Here is a 13,559-nt window from a genome sequence, read left to right on the forward strand (position 1 = left end):
ATTAGGCCCATCCAACAGAGCAGTGTTTTGCATGTATATTATTCATAAAATCACAGCTGTTATCTCTTGTGCAACTGACTGTGTATTTTCCTTATTAGAGCAGTTTCTACTGAACATCCTTTTTGATTATTGATATAATTATGTAGATATTGAAAACAGCTTCAAGGATAATTTTCAAAAGAATCAAAATAATTTGGTAGATACATTCTCAGGGTGTGTGACCCTGATTTGTGTGACCTGAAATACTTGAAGAAATTTTGCTTTGGCCATGTCCACTCAGCAGTGTTCAAGTGTGAATAAAAATGTCGATTCAACCCTAGTCCTTTGCATATGATCTTTTTTTTTTTTTTTTTTGCCTTAATCCCTATTGGTTTTCTGAACAGTTATAGAAAATAGTTGTGATGTTGGAAACATTATACTTGAATTAGGAAAAAAAGTTACAGTTTCCTGATTTGGACTCCTGGACACTGACTGTTAGAAATACCTCTTCTCATGAATGGCCTGTAAGCACATGTGGGAGTTCACTAAAACCCTTCTTGTGTGGGAGCCAAGCTGACACAGACTCATTATCAATGCTTAGATTCTTCCAAACTTAGATGAGTTGCTTGGCAACATCCTTTACACTTACGCTACAGTGAGTCTATAGAGCTATGTTAGAAATGTTCACAGCCCTAGTTGAGTATACAGATCAGAGCTTCAGTAAAGAACTTTAGAAGACTTGGTTTTAGGTCTTTTGTTTATTCCTGCTCATTAAAATCAATGTTAAACCACAGTGGATACCACTACTACACATTTACCATACTAGAGATTAGCAGAATAAGGTGATTTCTAATTCTAGGTAAGATATCAGTAGCTGTAATCTGAAATGTCAGGCTAGTATACCTCTGAAGCCAGGTGAGACATGTAATTTTTAAAAAAAGACAGGAGGCAAAAAACTTGAGGCAAACCTAATCAGAGACATTTGATTTTATGAACCAGCTTTGAATATTGAAAGACCATAGGGATTTCGCTTTCAAGTTGCAGAACCTTGGTCTTCATCTACTGTTGTAAATGACTTTCATTTTTAAATCAATCACAGGTAGGTATTAGAAACTAGTTTTTCTATATCTAAAAGGAACAAAGTAGCATCCTAAAATGACACAGTAGCACATTGTTAAAAGAATTCCTGTTTTGAGGTATTATCATGTTTCTTGGACATTGGAATATTATACTCTGCATTTCTTCATGCAGATTTTGGTATAATAAAGTAAAATAATTAAATGCACTAATTCTCTATTCCTGCATTGAGGTTTGGAAGAGAAGAGAGGTCTTTTCTTTTTCAGATTTGCAAATCAGATTTAGTGTGGGGGGACTAATTTTTCACTTCCTGATTGCCTATCTGACATCTTTAATCTAATCTAGTGATTGTTACTGTCAAGAAGCAAGGGAGCTGCTGTTATTTAGAATGCCAGTGCTGAATCATTATGAAAAACCTTGTCCATGTTATTACTTATGTATATTTTCCACAAACATGAATCTTCACTGAATTGGAATTGAAGCAAACTAAACCTCAATTAACATTTTCAGAAAACCAGGAAGAAACTAAAACACATTGCCAAAATGTTAATTGCCACACTCTGCAGTCTCTCCTTTTCTTATCCGAAGCAGATTTAAGGCATAGAAATGTCTTAGTGATTTGTTCTTTTATAATAAATTCTGTGAAAATAAGTTTCTGCGGAGATAAGATTAGTGACCTGGGGGTTGAAGCTGTAATCCTCTACATAGTACCAAAAATTAACAATAAACAAGTAAATTTAGTATACTCATAAAGCAAACAAATATTCCATTCTTTCTGAATTTCTCTTACATAGGATATACTAACAGAATAATGATCATATTAATATTTTATGATATACTCATACATAATGCAGTTAAAACTAGTGATCTGATATCTTCCTTTATTTATTATCACATGCAAATTTGGAGAAAGAGTATATGTCACAGAGGCAACAAGCATAAGCTAAAGGTTAAATGAGCCCTGGTTCTCACATTTTAGCATGCTTCTCTGGTGGCTCAGTGGTAAAGAATCCGCCTGCCAATGCAGGAGGTGCAGGTTCAATCCCTGGGTTGGGAAGATCCCCCGGAGGAGGAAATGGCAACCCATTCCAGTATTCTTGCCTGGAAAATCTTATGGACAGAGGAGTCTGGTGGGCTACAGTCCATGGGGTTGCTAAGAGTCTGACATGACTTAGAAACTAAACGACAACAGCAGCAAGACTTGCCTGGAGGATTTCTTCAAAGGCAGATTGTGGGACCCAGCCCCAGAATTTCGGATTCACTAAGCCTGGGTAGGTTGAGAATTTGCTTCTTTAACAAACTCTCAGCTAGTGCTGAAGCTGCTGGATGAGGTGCCACACTATGAGAACCAGCTGGGTTACAGGGTGGCTGCCAGCTGCACCCATCATGCTCATTCTGCTGTTGACGTCTGAGGAGTAATTGGTGATGTTGTTTCTTTATTATCCGGACCTCAACATTTTGGTGTCTGTATTTTAGATGGGAAGAAGAAAGCTTTTGTTTCTGAGAGATGGACGTGTATTTTCCTTGGTTTGTCTTTTGGTCCATGGTATCTGTGTGCCTGTAACGAGTTTTCAGTGTTGTCCTGCAAGGAAAAGGAAATTGTGGATCAAATCAGAGCGAGTTGTTGATGTTTGGTCTACAGGGACTGGGGAAAGCTACAGTGGGGTATAGGTGTTGATCCAGATTATTTGTCTAATAAACAGGGATTCAGTCTATATAGCATTAGATTCTAGAATACTTAAGTTTTACCGTCCCTCAAATCAGATTTGTTGTATACAGAAAATGTGAGGAACAGTATGAGTAAACAGTATGTTTTGGTTCCGCAACTGAAACCACAGAGATGATCAATGATGTTACATAACTGAACTTCCAGAGTCGGGGAGGTCAAGCGAATTGTGTTTGATAATCGTCTTACATTGAGGCAATTAGGACCTAGAGAATTTAAGTGATTTGTGTGAGGGTATAAGCAGGATTTATTGTTGAACTCTTGAAGTGGACACAGTGTAGTCCAGAAATACAGTACCCCTAACTCTATTACTGTGTAAAATTCTGTAAGCATCCCTTGCTTGGCCCTTAAATTAAAAAGTAGAAAATTCAGTTTTTAAGTATGAGACAAGGCTGTATTCTCTTTTTAGGGTAACCAACTGATATCAGTGATTTCAGTAAAACAATTGCCTAAATGAGAGAACGCACTCATCCTAGCCTCTAACTTTTCTGCCTACAAGCATTGGTTATTAGCTGTGTGATTTTAGGCAAGTCACTTAACTTGTCTAAGCTTCAGTTTCCTCATCTGTAAAAATGGAAATGGTAATCTTAAATCAGATTAATAAATACAGAGCACTTAGCAGAATGCTTGTTTTATAGTAAATGCTTATAAATGTTAGCCAATTTTGTTATTACTATAGTGATGATCCTGAGTGTATATCACAACATCTTAAAGTGTTTTTAAACAGGAAATATAAGATGTAAAGGTTTAGGGTCATTTTTAGTTAGAATGTGTCTGCCTGTGTTTCAATTACAGTTTTCTCCTTAGTAGTTTTGTGATCTTGAACATGTTGTGTAATTTCTTCGTGCCTCAGTTTCCTATCACAGCAACGTTACGTATAACATTGATGTTACTTGATAATTTAACAAATTAAGTATATATTTGCATAGATACATGAATACACATTCAAAGGGGGAAATGTCTAGAAGAATACACCAAACTAACCTTGGTTGCCTAAAGAGGGAGAGAATTGGGATTCTGTTTGTTGTCAGAGGAGACAGTAGCATTCCTGAGATAAGAACATTATCTTATGTTAGCAGTGATTGTGGCTGGCCGGTGGGATTACAGGTGATTTTTCTTTTCTTTATTGGGCAGTATGTGTTTCAGAGAGCTCGGGTTCTGAAATTAACTCTACATTTAATTCCTGACTCTGTCACCTACTAGCTGTGTGATAACATGTAACATTCATAGTCTTAAATTCCTTGTAGGATTGTGATTAAAAACAGCTCTTTTTTTTTTTAACAATAAATCTTATAGAGTTGTTAAGATTAAGTAAAATAATGTATATGACAAATGCTCAGCTCAGGTGAAATAAATAAGAAATGTATTACCCTTCCTGTTGTTCATCATCATCATTATACTTTTCTTTTCTAAAATTTCTGCAGGGAATTTGTATTGAGGTTTTTCAGTAATCAGATGCTACTAAAGGATAGCAACATTCCTTCTTAGTTTTTTCAAGCTTTTTATGTTGCACATTATAACAACACATAATTTCAGGTGTCGAAATGAACCTTGATACAGATGGCAGGCCAAGTTGACAGTTTCATAGGACTTTTGATACATGTGCAAGGTTAAGAGCCAAAGTCCAGACCAGAGTTCTGAAAATAGACAGGCTTTTATCCATAGAAGATACTTTGAGAGGAATTTGAGATTAATCTTTTTGTAATAGATCCTTTTGAATCTCTTTAAAAATGGCACTGTCCTTCAAAGGACAATGTTATTTAAGGTGACAGCAAAATTAGGATGTATTTGAAACTCAAGAATGGAAGAGAGTTTTATGATACTTTCTTACTTGAAGGTGCATATTCATGTTTATATAGTTTTTGATTCATAAAAGACTTTTTATTTGGATTTATTAACAGCATTGTGTACTTTATAGCACAAGTACAAGCCACTGTACATGATGAAATAGTTCACATAAAGTGAGTAGTTCCTTGATTCCTCTTTTCCCAACTCCTGTGTAGTCATGGTCATTCTACTTAGAAGAAAAGGATGATCTGTTTTCTCATCTTCTGTTGTTTGTTTTTTTTTCTGAAAACATTATCAGATGTTACCTTTATTCCAAATGGTTTGGCATTCTTCTTTGCTGTGAATTTTATTCTTTAGAGATAAAACCCTCTGTGGTTTTTGATTGGTTTATGGGTACCAGGAGCCTTTTTCTTGTAATTCACAGCTTCTATTATGTTGTATTTGTATTTCTTATGTCTACTGTGTTGAAAACACAGATATACTGCAAGATTTTTAACCAGAGTTAAATTGGTGAGTTTTGGAGTGAAGGGTTTCTAAACCCCTTAAAATTATATACAAACACTGTTCTACATGCACATATATACTTCTTTCTATTAATATAACAGCTTCTCAGAGCAATCTGTAACACGTCTTTCCCCACTACCCGCCCCCAAAAAGAAGGAGAAAAGAAATGCTGTTATAAAGGTTGAAATGGAATGAATGTTGTTAATGGTACAACTGTTAGAACAACAACAACAAAAACCCCACCTAAATGTTGGGTAGTGGACAAACTTATAAATCAGATGAAGGTAGAAATGCACTGCAGTGCCGCCCTAACCAGTGAAAGTCCACATAACAACTAGAGAGAGGAAGCAGAGGGATAAACAGGAATGATCTCAGCGTATTTCAAGCATGAGAGAGACTGCCTGAAAACGGATTATGCACATAAGCACACCAAAGAGCTAGAATAAGAGAATGAACAGCTTTCCATCTGCATACTCCTGTATCAACTAATAAGTTCTTAGCATGTTAGAAAGTTCTTCCAGTGGACAGGTGCTTTATTGAATAGAACTTTTCACTTTGAACATTTTTAGTTTTTTTCTTGATTTACATTTTATCATTATTTAAGACATTAACCATCTTTTTCAATCAAAATATAGTGAATTGACAATGTGCACTAACCTCTGCTATACAGCACAGTGCCTCAGTTATACACATGTAGACCTTCTTTTTTAATATTCTTGTCCATTATGGCTTCTCCCAGGCTATTGAATACGTAGTTCCCTCTGCTGTAGTAGGACCTTGTTGCTTATCCATCCTCTGTATACTGGTTTACATCTGCTAACCCCTAACTCCCAGTCCTTCCCTCCCCCATTAACTGTCTTCTAACTGGCCTCTTCTCAAGGTGTTTTGCATCACAAATTATAAAGACTTGGCCTGTAAGTATGGTGCTTAGATCTGTAATTCAGTTAGATATCCAAATGGAAGTTTTTGTATTAACTCTTAAATCTGTCTTAACTTTGGGTTTTTGAGGCAGTGAAATGCACTAGTTTATAGCCTGCAGACCCGAGAGCCAGGCTGCCCATGTTCAGACACTGAGTCTACCACTTTGTGCTGGTGTGACCTTGGGCATATTACTTAACTGTAAGACTGATTAATTTCCTTATCTGCAAAATGGGGATTATAATATTACCTGTATCATAGGAATGCTGTGAAGATGTAATAATTAAAATATATAAAATAATGACAATCATGTGGTCCAGAGTTAGTTTTAATAAATCTTAGCTACAGTTAAAGTGTTCCACAGCCTTTACTGCTTTCCCTCTATGAATGGTATGTGTGGAACTTTCCTGATGGTCCAGTGGTTAAGAATCTGCCTCCCAATACAGGGAACGTGGGTTCAGTTCCTGGTTGGGGAATTTAGATTCCACCTGCTGTGAGGCAACTAAGCATGTGCCCAACTAGACAGAGGCCTGTGTGTCACAACCAAGATCCAGTGCAGCCAAGTAAATAAATAAATACTGAAAAGAGTGCTGTGGGTAAGAGTATCACTATCCTTTTTATGAGAGCACTTCACAAAGAGGATAAAATTGCACCTGTAACCTGCTGTCACTGGCCTGTTTTCATAAGCAGTCTATGCATAGATTCTAAGCTTTGTGGGTTTTCGTTTTTTGGTTTTTTTTTTTTAAATGAAGGCAGTTTTTCATAGTGATAAATAGCCCTGGGATCATATAAACTTGGCTAAGTCTAACCATGCCACTTACTAGTTGTATAACTTTTATTATTTAGTCTTCCTAATTTTCTGGTTCTTCATCTGTAAAGGACAGAGAGTAATATCATGTACTCCATAGGGTGTTTGTGATGATTAATTAAGATATAAGGTACTTATTAGCACAATGTCTGGAGCACCAGTTATTATGATGAATAACATCTCTCACATATATATATGTTATTATAAATTTATTTCTGAAAAAAAATGCAGCTTTATGTTCTTCTTTCCCTACGCAATATATATATGTTCCTGCAGCCCAGTATTCATGAAAAATTCAGTGGGAACAAAGAAGAGACAGAAAGATATTCTTGACTTGTGTTTTGATACTCAAGAAATTAGAGATTTTAGGAATTCTGTATTTGATGTCACCACTGCCATCCTTTATCTCTAAATCACTTGGAGTCCTCTTTCTCTGTTTTTCCTTGTTTAGAAGTTGTTTGTTATAACATTTAAATTTAGGGAATTCCCTGGCAGTCCAGTGGTTAGGATTTCATGGTTTCACTGCCAAGGGTCCAGGTTCAATCCCCAGCTGGGGAACTAAGATCCCACAAGCTGCCAGGATCATCCAAAAAAATAAAATTAGTTAAAAAAAAAAAAAAATGACAGCCTAGGCTGTAGTCATCTCAGGGCTCAATGGAGAAGGCTCCTCTTTCAAGTTTATTATGCTTATGTTTGTTGAAGGATTCGGTTCCTCTGGGCTGTTGGAACAGAGGGCCTCAGTTCTTTGCGGCTTTTACCAGAGGCTGCCCTCAATTCCTTGCCATGGGTGCTTATCCACAGATGATCTCACCCATGGCAGCTTGCTTCCTGAGAACAAGCAAGATGAGAGAGACAGTTTTTTATAATTTAGTCTCAAAAGTGGCCTTGTATCACTTTTTGTTGTATTTTCTTCATTAGATGCAAGTCACCATGTCCATCTCACTTTCATGGGAGTCCATTGAAATTTTAAAGATAGTTGTTTAAAATGAAGCAATGAATTCTCCTGGCTTTTTCTGTATATTGATACATACTATTCTGTATTCTGCTTCCCCAGTGGCTCAGATGGTAAAGAATCTGCCTACAATGTGGAAGACCTGGGTTCGATCCTTGGGTTGGGAAGATCCCCTGGAGAAGGGAACCACTACCCACTCCAGTATTCTGGCCTGGATAATTCCACGGACAGAGGAGCCTGGCAGGGTACAGTCCATGGGGTCACAGAGAATAGGACACGACTGAGCAACTTTCACTCCACTTCATTCTGTATTCTGGAAGCACAAATCCTTCTCATCCTTGTCTCCATAGCATTCCTAGTATCCCTCCCTTTTATATTCAGAATTCCCTTGCTGTTCTTCTAGTAACTGTCTGTAGGTCTTTCCTCTTGCCTAATCTCTACTGTTACTGTTACTAATCTCAGTGAAGTAATTCTTCCTAAAATGGTGTTTTTCTCTTTAAGTCTGAGTAACTTCATCACATTATTTTAATGTGCAGGTTCTAGAATAAATTTCAGATTTGGAAGCCAACAGAGAATACATTTGCCATGTAGACAAAGGTGACTTCTGAAGATAATAATTTTCCTACTGTAATGAGTATACAATTGCTTTACTTTCCACATTAAAATAAATTGTATGACGGGTAAGGAAATCCAGGTCAATAGGGGAATAATATGGAAATATTTGTAGTACACAAGTAACACATTTTTGCCATATTTTGTATCTCACACATATGTCTATTCAAAACAGTCATTGGAAACCTCAGTTTAAAACCCAAAGGAGCAGTCAGTGATGAACAGTCTTACAGATTTTTATGAAACATTTAAGGTTCTTTTAATACTGCTTTTCATTTCAGCCAGATAGTCACCATCATACATAGATGTGTGCATAGTATTTCTCATGCACTGGAGGCAATTATGTAGGCAAGGAGACTCTAGTGTAAGAGTTGCCAACAGTGAGTGCTCTCTGCCTCTGTGTGTCCTGTCTCTACAGTGATCCTCGCTTCCAGTGGGAGAGAATCAGAATAGTGGGATGTTGTAATGGAAGATTATAAGCATTTAAAAGCCTCTTCTCTAAGCTAAGTGCCAAACTAATGAATTTTTTAAGATGCAGAAAGTCCCTAATCTTATAAAAATTTTATCCCCAAATAGCACAAGGGAGAAACACCATATGTGTGTGTGTGTGTTCAGAGGATTTTCCCCCCATTTGTTTCTGTATGTCTGTAAGTTATTAGTAAAAAGAGTATAGGATTATTAGTAGATAAATTTACTTCTTAGGCAGCATTTTTTCCTTATCCGGCTTTATTGAGATATAATTTACATGTAATATTGTGTAAGTTCATTGTGTATAACATGGTTTTTATGGATATGGTTTATTGAGGAAATTCATGGAATCTCAAAAATTGTACCCACATACAAAATTTTGCATATTGTCTGAGTTTTGAAAAAATTAAACTTTTGGTCTGTTTGCCATCTGTTAACAGTTTTTTCTGAAAACCAGTCTAAGCAAACCAAAATGAATAAGAATCCATGAGTAGAATTTTCCAAGGAAGTTACATTACTGCTAACTCCTATTCTGTACCCTAAAGCTAGGTATCTAAATACTGCAAATGGAGAGATGCCCTAGAGTTAATTTAAAGAAGGCAGTCATTAGGAAGGAAGTAGGTGAAAGGAAGGGTAAATAGAAATTCAAACACTTCTGCTTCTAAGACATGGAGTCCTGTGATTATAAGTTCCTTAGATTTCTCTGCACCTGTCCCAACTAAGGCACTTTTTTCCCCTCAGTTGAGGATCAACAGTAACTTGTGTCATTGATAGCCTGATGTGGATCTCGTTTTCTCATCCACCTCCAGGGACCTTTCTTCCCCACCTTTCTGCCCTCTAGACCCTCCGTATTGAGAGGTGATTCTCACCTACAACTGTGGAAAACATACTAAACCACTATCTTAGCCTCTGACTTACATTTAATTTTAAAACAGACAAATTTTTCTAGAGAAGGTATTCAGAAACTGTTTAGCAATCACATTGAAAAGAAATAGAGTGCTTTCAGGCTGGCTGTATATTCTGCAACTCATCATGCTCTTTATCATTCCTACTGCCATTACTGCTAGCCATACCAGATGTATTAAAATTGCTTATATCCTGAAAGCATTTGAGTTTGCAACCTCTGCTTTGGGTTACAGGGAGTGGTCACATTTTCTAGGAGGTGGCAAACCAGGTGGCTCAGTGGTAAAGAATCTGCCTGCCGAGCAGGAGACTCGGGTTCGATCCCTGGGTTGGGAAGGTCCCCTGGAAATGGCAGTCCACTCCAGTATTCTCGCCTGGATAATTCCATGGACAGAGGAGCCTGATGGACTGCAGTCCATGGGGTCGCAAAGAGTCAGATGCAGCTGAGCACACACACACAGAGAAATGGATGATGAAAGAATGAAAATTTCCCTTACTCCCTCCCTATTAAAACATGCAATTTCAGGAGATTTATAGACTTCCAGGAGAGTGTGTATCAGAGGATCTCAGGTCAAGAGTTCTTGATTTAGATCCTTCAGTAGCTTTACATGTGCTACCATTTAGCATATGGTTTGTAATTAGCTACTATGGTTTAGCTCTACCAGAAGAAAGTATTATGCATGATTGAACAATTGAAATCTCATATTACTTTAAAAAGAAAAAAACTAAAGGAGAATTTCCTCAACCAGTAACCTCTAGTGGTGTTAGGGAAATAGTCACCCTCTCCAACACAGTGATCATCAAATGTGACTCTTAATTTCGTTACTCTTTCTGTGTGCTCAACTTCCTCCATCTCCACCACTCATCTCACAGACTCTAGCTCTTTTCTGCTACATTTTTGCAGTATTATATTAAGAATAAGCTGAAAAGATTGCCTACACTACTCTAATCCTGTGACCTTTACCATGATTTCTTTTGCGTATTATTCTGCTAATTCTCTTGCCTTTTCATACACCTAATTATTTTTGGGTGCTGGATTTAATATTTGAACATATGTATAGAAATGATTTTTTTTTTCCAGAGAGGGTTTTCATTTCTTTTGCCACCTGTGAGCAGTTCAGTCCAAGTTCTGCGTTGAAAGTTTTCTAGGCTAGTGAAATGACACAAATCAGGACTGCAAAAACTATTTTACTTCTGGCTCATCTTTACCCCTAGCATGTAGCTCCTAAGGGCCTCAGGTATGGGGTGTTTTACTAGAGTTCCCATTCCTGGCAGATCCTAGACTCCAGTTTTGTTCCCTTGACCTTGTGAGACAGCTAAATGCACAGTTCAGCTGCTCAGTTATTTCTTACCTGTTAACAAATGCCCCCTTGCTAAAGTGGCCCTCTGTGCTGGGCAAGATCTCCATTTCGGATTTCCATCTTCTCCCTGTTGTTATAATGATACTCATCACCTCCTTGTTGGGTCTTTAATGTTTTTAAAATATTTTTAAAATGTATTTTACCCAGTTTTTATTAATTGTTATCAGCTGAAAGGTCTCCAATTACTGAAAAGTGTCTCCCACCATTATTTCCTTTGGGGAAAGAAATTCTAGCATTTATATTTTTAGATTGTACATACATCTAAAAGTATGTGAAAGAAGCGTTTTTGTTTTTCTGTTCTGTGCTCCCCATGAAGCTACATGGGAACAGACTGTACACTAATAAAACAGTCTTAGAACACTACCTCTTTGGACAAACCAGTCTCCATAAATTCTGGTAGAGGTCTACTAAGAAATTGAAATGATATTATTAGCCAGTTGATTAAATACAAAGAAATTCTCTTTCAAATGAACTTTTAGGGTTAGTTCATTTTGAGCAAGTTGTTTCTTATTTGTACTTGGAAATTAGTACTTTACATCAAAATTTCAACAAGTTTTGCATACTGTGGTTATGATATTACCCATGATACTGAATTGTTGAAAAACTCGCTTTTCTGCCCCTGATCTCAATCTGCTGTTATTTGACCTGCTACCATTAAACTGGGGAGGAAAATGTCTGCTTCATCCAGTAACAAATCCCAAGTGTAGTTCATAGATCATCAAGTTAAGTTCAACATTATTGTTTTCAGCTTTTATCTTACCCTCTACAATAGCCATAATAGTTAAATTATAATTCTGAGTGGATGAAGCTGTTTATATTGCTGGCAGAAAAAAAATTAAATAGGAGATAGGAGTCATCAAGCAAAAGATTGGAGAATTTCTTTTAATGTTTGAAGAGGATCATGAGACCCAAGTTTCCTACAGTCTGGCTTCTATTTCTTGGCTCTGTTGCAAACCAATTTTAAAAGGAATGGTCTTATCTGCTGATAATGTTTCATTAAAACATTGGGTATCAAAAGCTGTGTAATGCATTTTTTGTATCTACCATAAAATGCCTAGTGCATATATTAAAGATTCAGTCTTCTATTAATCCACATAAGTCATCTTTGGTACTGTAGAACAGAAGGCTACCCTTAAAATGCAAAGGTATTATTTATTTTGTATAAATAATTTTTCTAAGTCTTAAAAAAAATGAAAGAGCTCTGGATAGAACTCATTTGTGTACAAGTAAAACTTCAATTATAGTCAAGGGCATAAAATATGGATACTATTTTCTGGTACCTTACCAGAGAAATGATGTTTGTTTTCTTAGTTAAAATTTATTCTACATGATGAATTCTCTAGTATAGCAAATGCCTTATCTGTTCCCTAACCAAGTAACATTTTTTTATAATGACCCAGGATGATATGCTTTGTGGCTAAGAGAGAAGAAAGAATTAAGCTGTAAGTGAATCACCACAGCATTTTTCTAATGCAAGTTTTTGAGTAACAATTTTCCTAAGTCGTTTCTTCTCAAATATCCAAACAGGAAAAAAAATAGAACACTAAAATGATCAAAAACACTCATGTGGACAATTTGTGCATTTTCTCCTTGATGCTTCCACTGTGTCCACAGTGCATTAGTGTAGTGACTAATACATAGTAGATGTTCATTCAGTGTGTATTGAATGAATGAAATGAACCTAAAAAGTCAGAGGAAGGCAAAATGAAAAAATTTAGTGTGCTATAAATATGTGTAAATTACATAGTTTTCTCTTTACTTAAGAATGTGTCTTTTCTGGGAATTCCCTGGAGGTGCAGTGGTTAGGACTCTTGTGCCTTTACTACTGAGGGCCTGGGTTCAGTCCCTGGTCGAGGAACTAAGATCTAACAAGCCAAGTGGCACAGCCCAAAAAGAAGGGAAGAAAAAAAATATGAAAGAGAGACAGCAGAGACAGTCCCATTGGGCTAAAGAAGAGGTTTCTGCCTTATTTAAAATATATAAATAAATACCCAACTAAGATAGTGGTATTGTCAAATATTCTTTTTTTTTTTTTACTTTTTTTTTTATTTTATTTTTAAACTTTACATAATTGTATTAGTTTTGCCAAATATCAAAATGAATCCACCACAGGTATACATGTGTTCCCCATCCTGAACCCTCCTCCCTCCTCCCTCCCCATACCATCCCTCTGGGTCGTCCCAGTGCACTAGCCCCAAGCATCCAGTATCGTGCATTGAACCTGGACTGGCATCTCGTTTCATACATGATATTTTACATGTTTCAATGCCATTCTCCCAAATCTTCCCACCCTCTCCCTCTCCCACAAATATTCTTTTTAAAAAATGTCTTTTCTCTTTCTAATTTACTGCAGAGGGCTTTGTATGCTTGACAAACCAGAACCATGATTTCTTATCTGTTCTTATAACATAATTTCACTATGATGTTGAGAAAGGGGGAGTGGTATTTCTTTCAGTTTTTTGT

The 13,559-nt window shown here is 36.6% G+C and overlaps 1 protein-coding gene across 6 annotated transcripts in view; it reads left to right on the forward strand.

The window, feature by feature from the left end:
* The window catches only part of TANC2 (tetratricopeptide repeat, ankyrin repeat and coiled-coil containing 2), a 365,204-nt gene that overhangs the window by 187,290 nt on the left and 164,355 nt on the right, over window positions 1-13,559 (forward strand). The gene's annotated exons all lie outside the window — the stretch shown is intronic.

This window comes from Bos javanicus, chromosome 19 (assembly GCF_032452875.1).
Source record: "Bos javanicus breed banteng chromosome 19, ARS-OSU_banteng_1.0, whole genome shotgun sequence".
Classification (NCBI taxonomy): domain Eukaryota; kingdom Metazoa; phylum Chordata; class Mammalia; order Artiodactyla; family Bovidae; genus Bos; species Bos javanicus.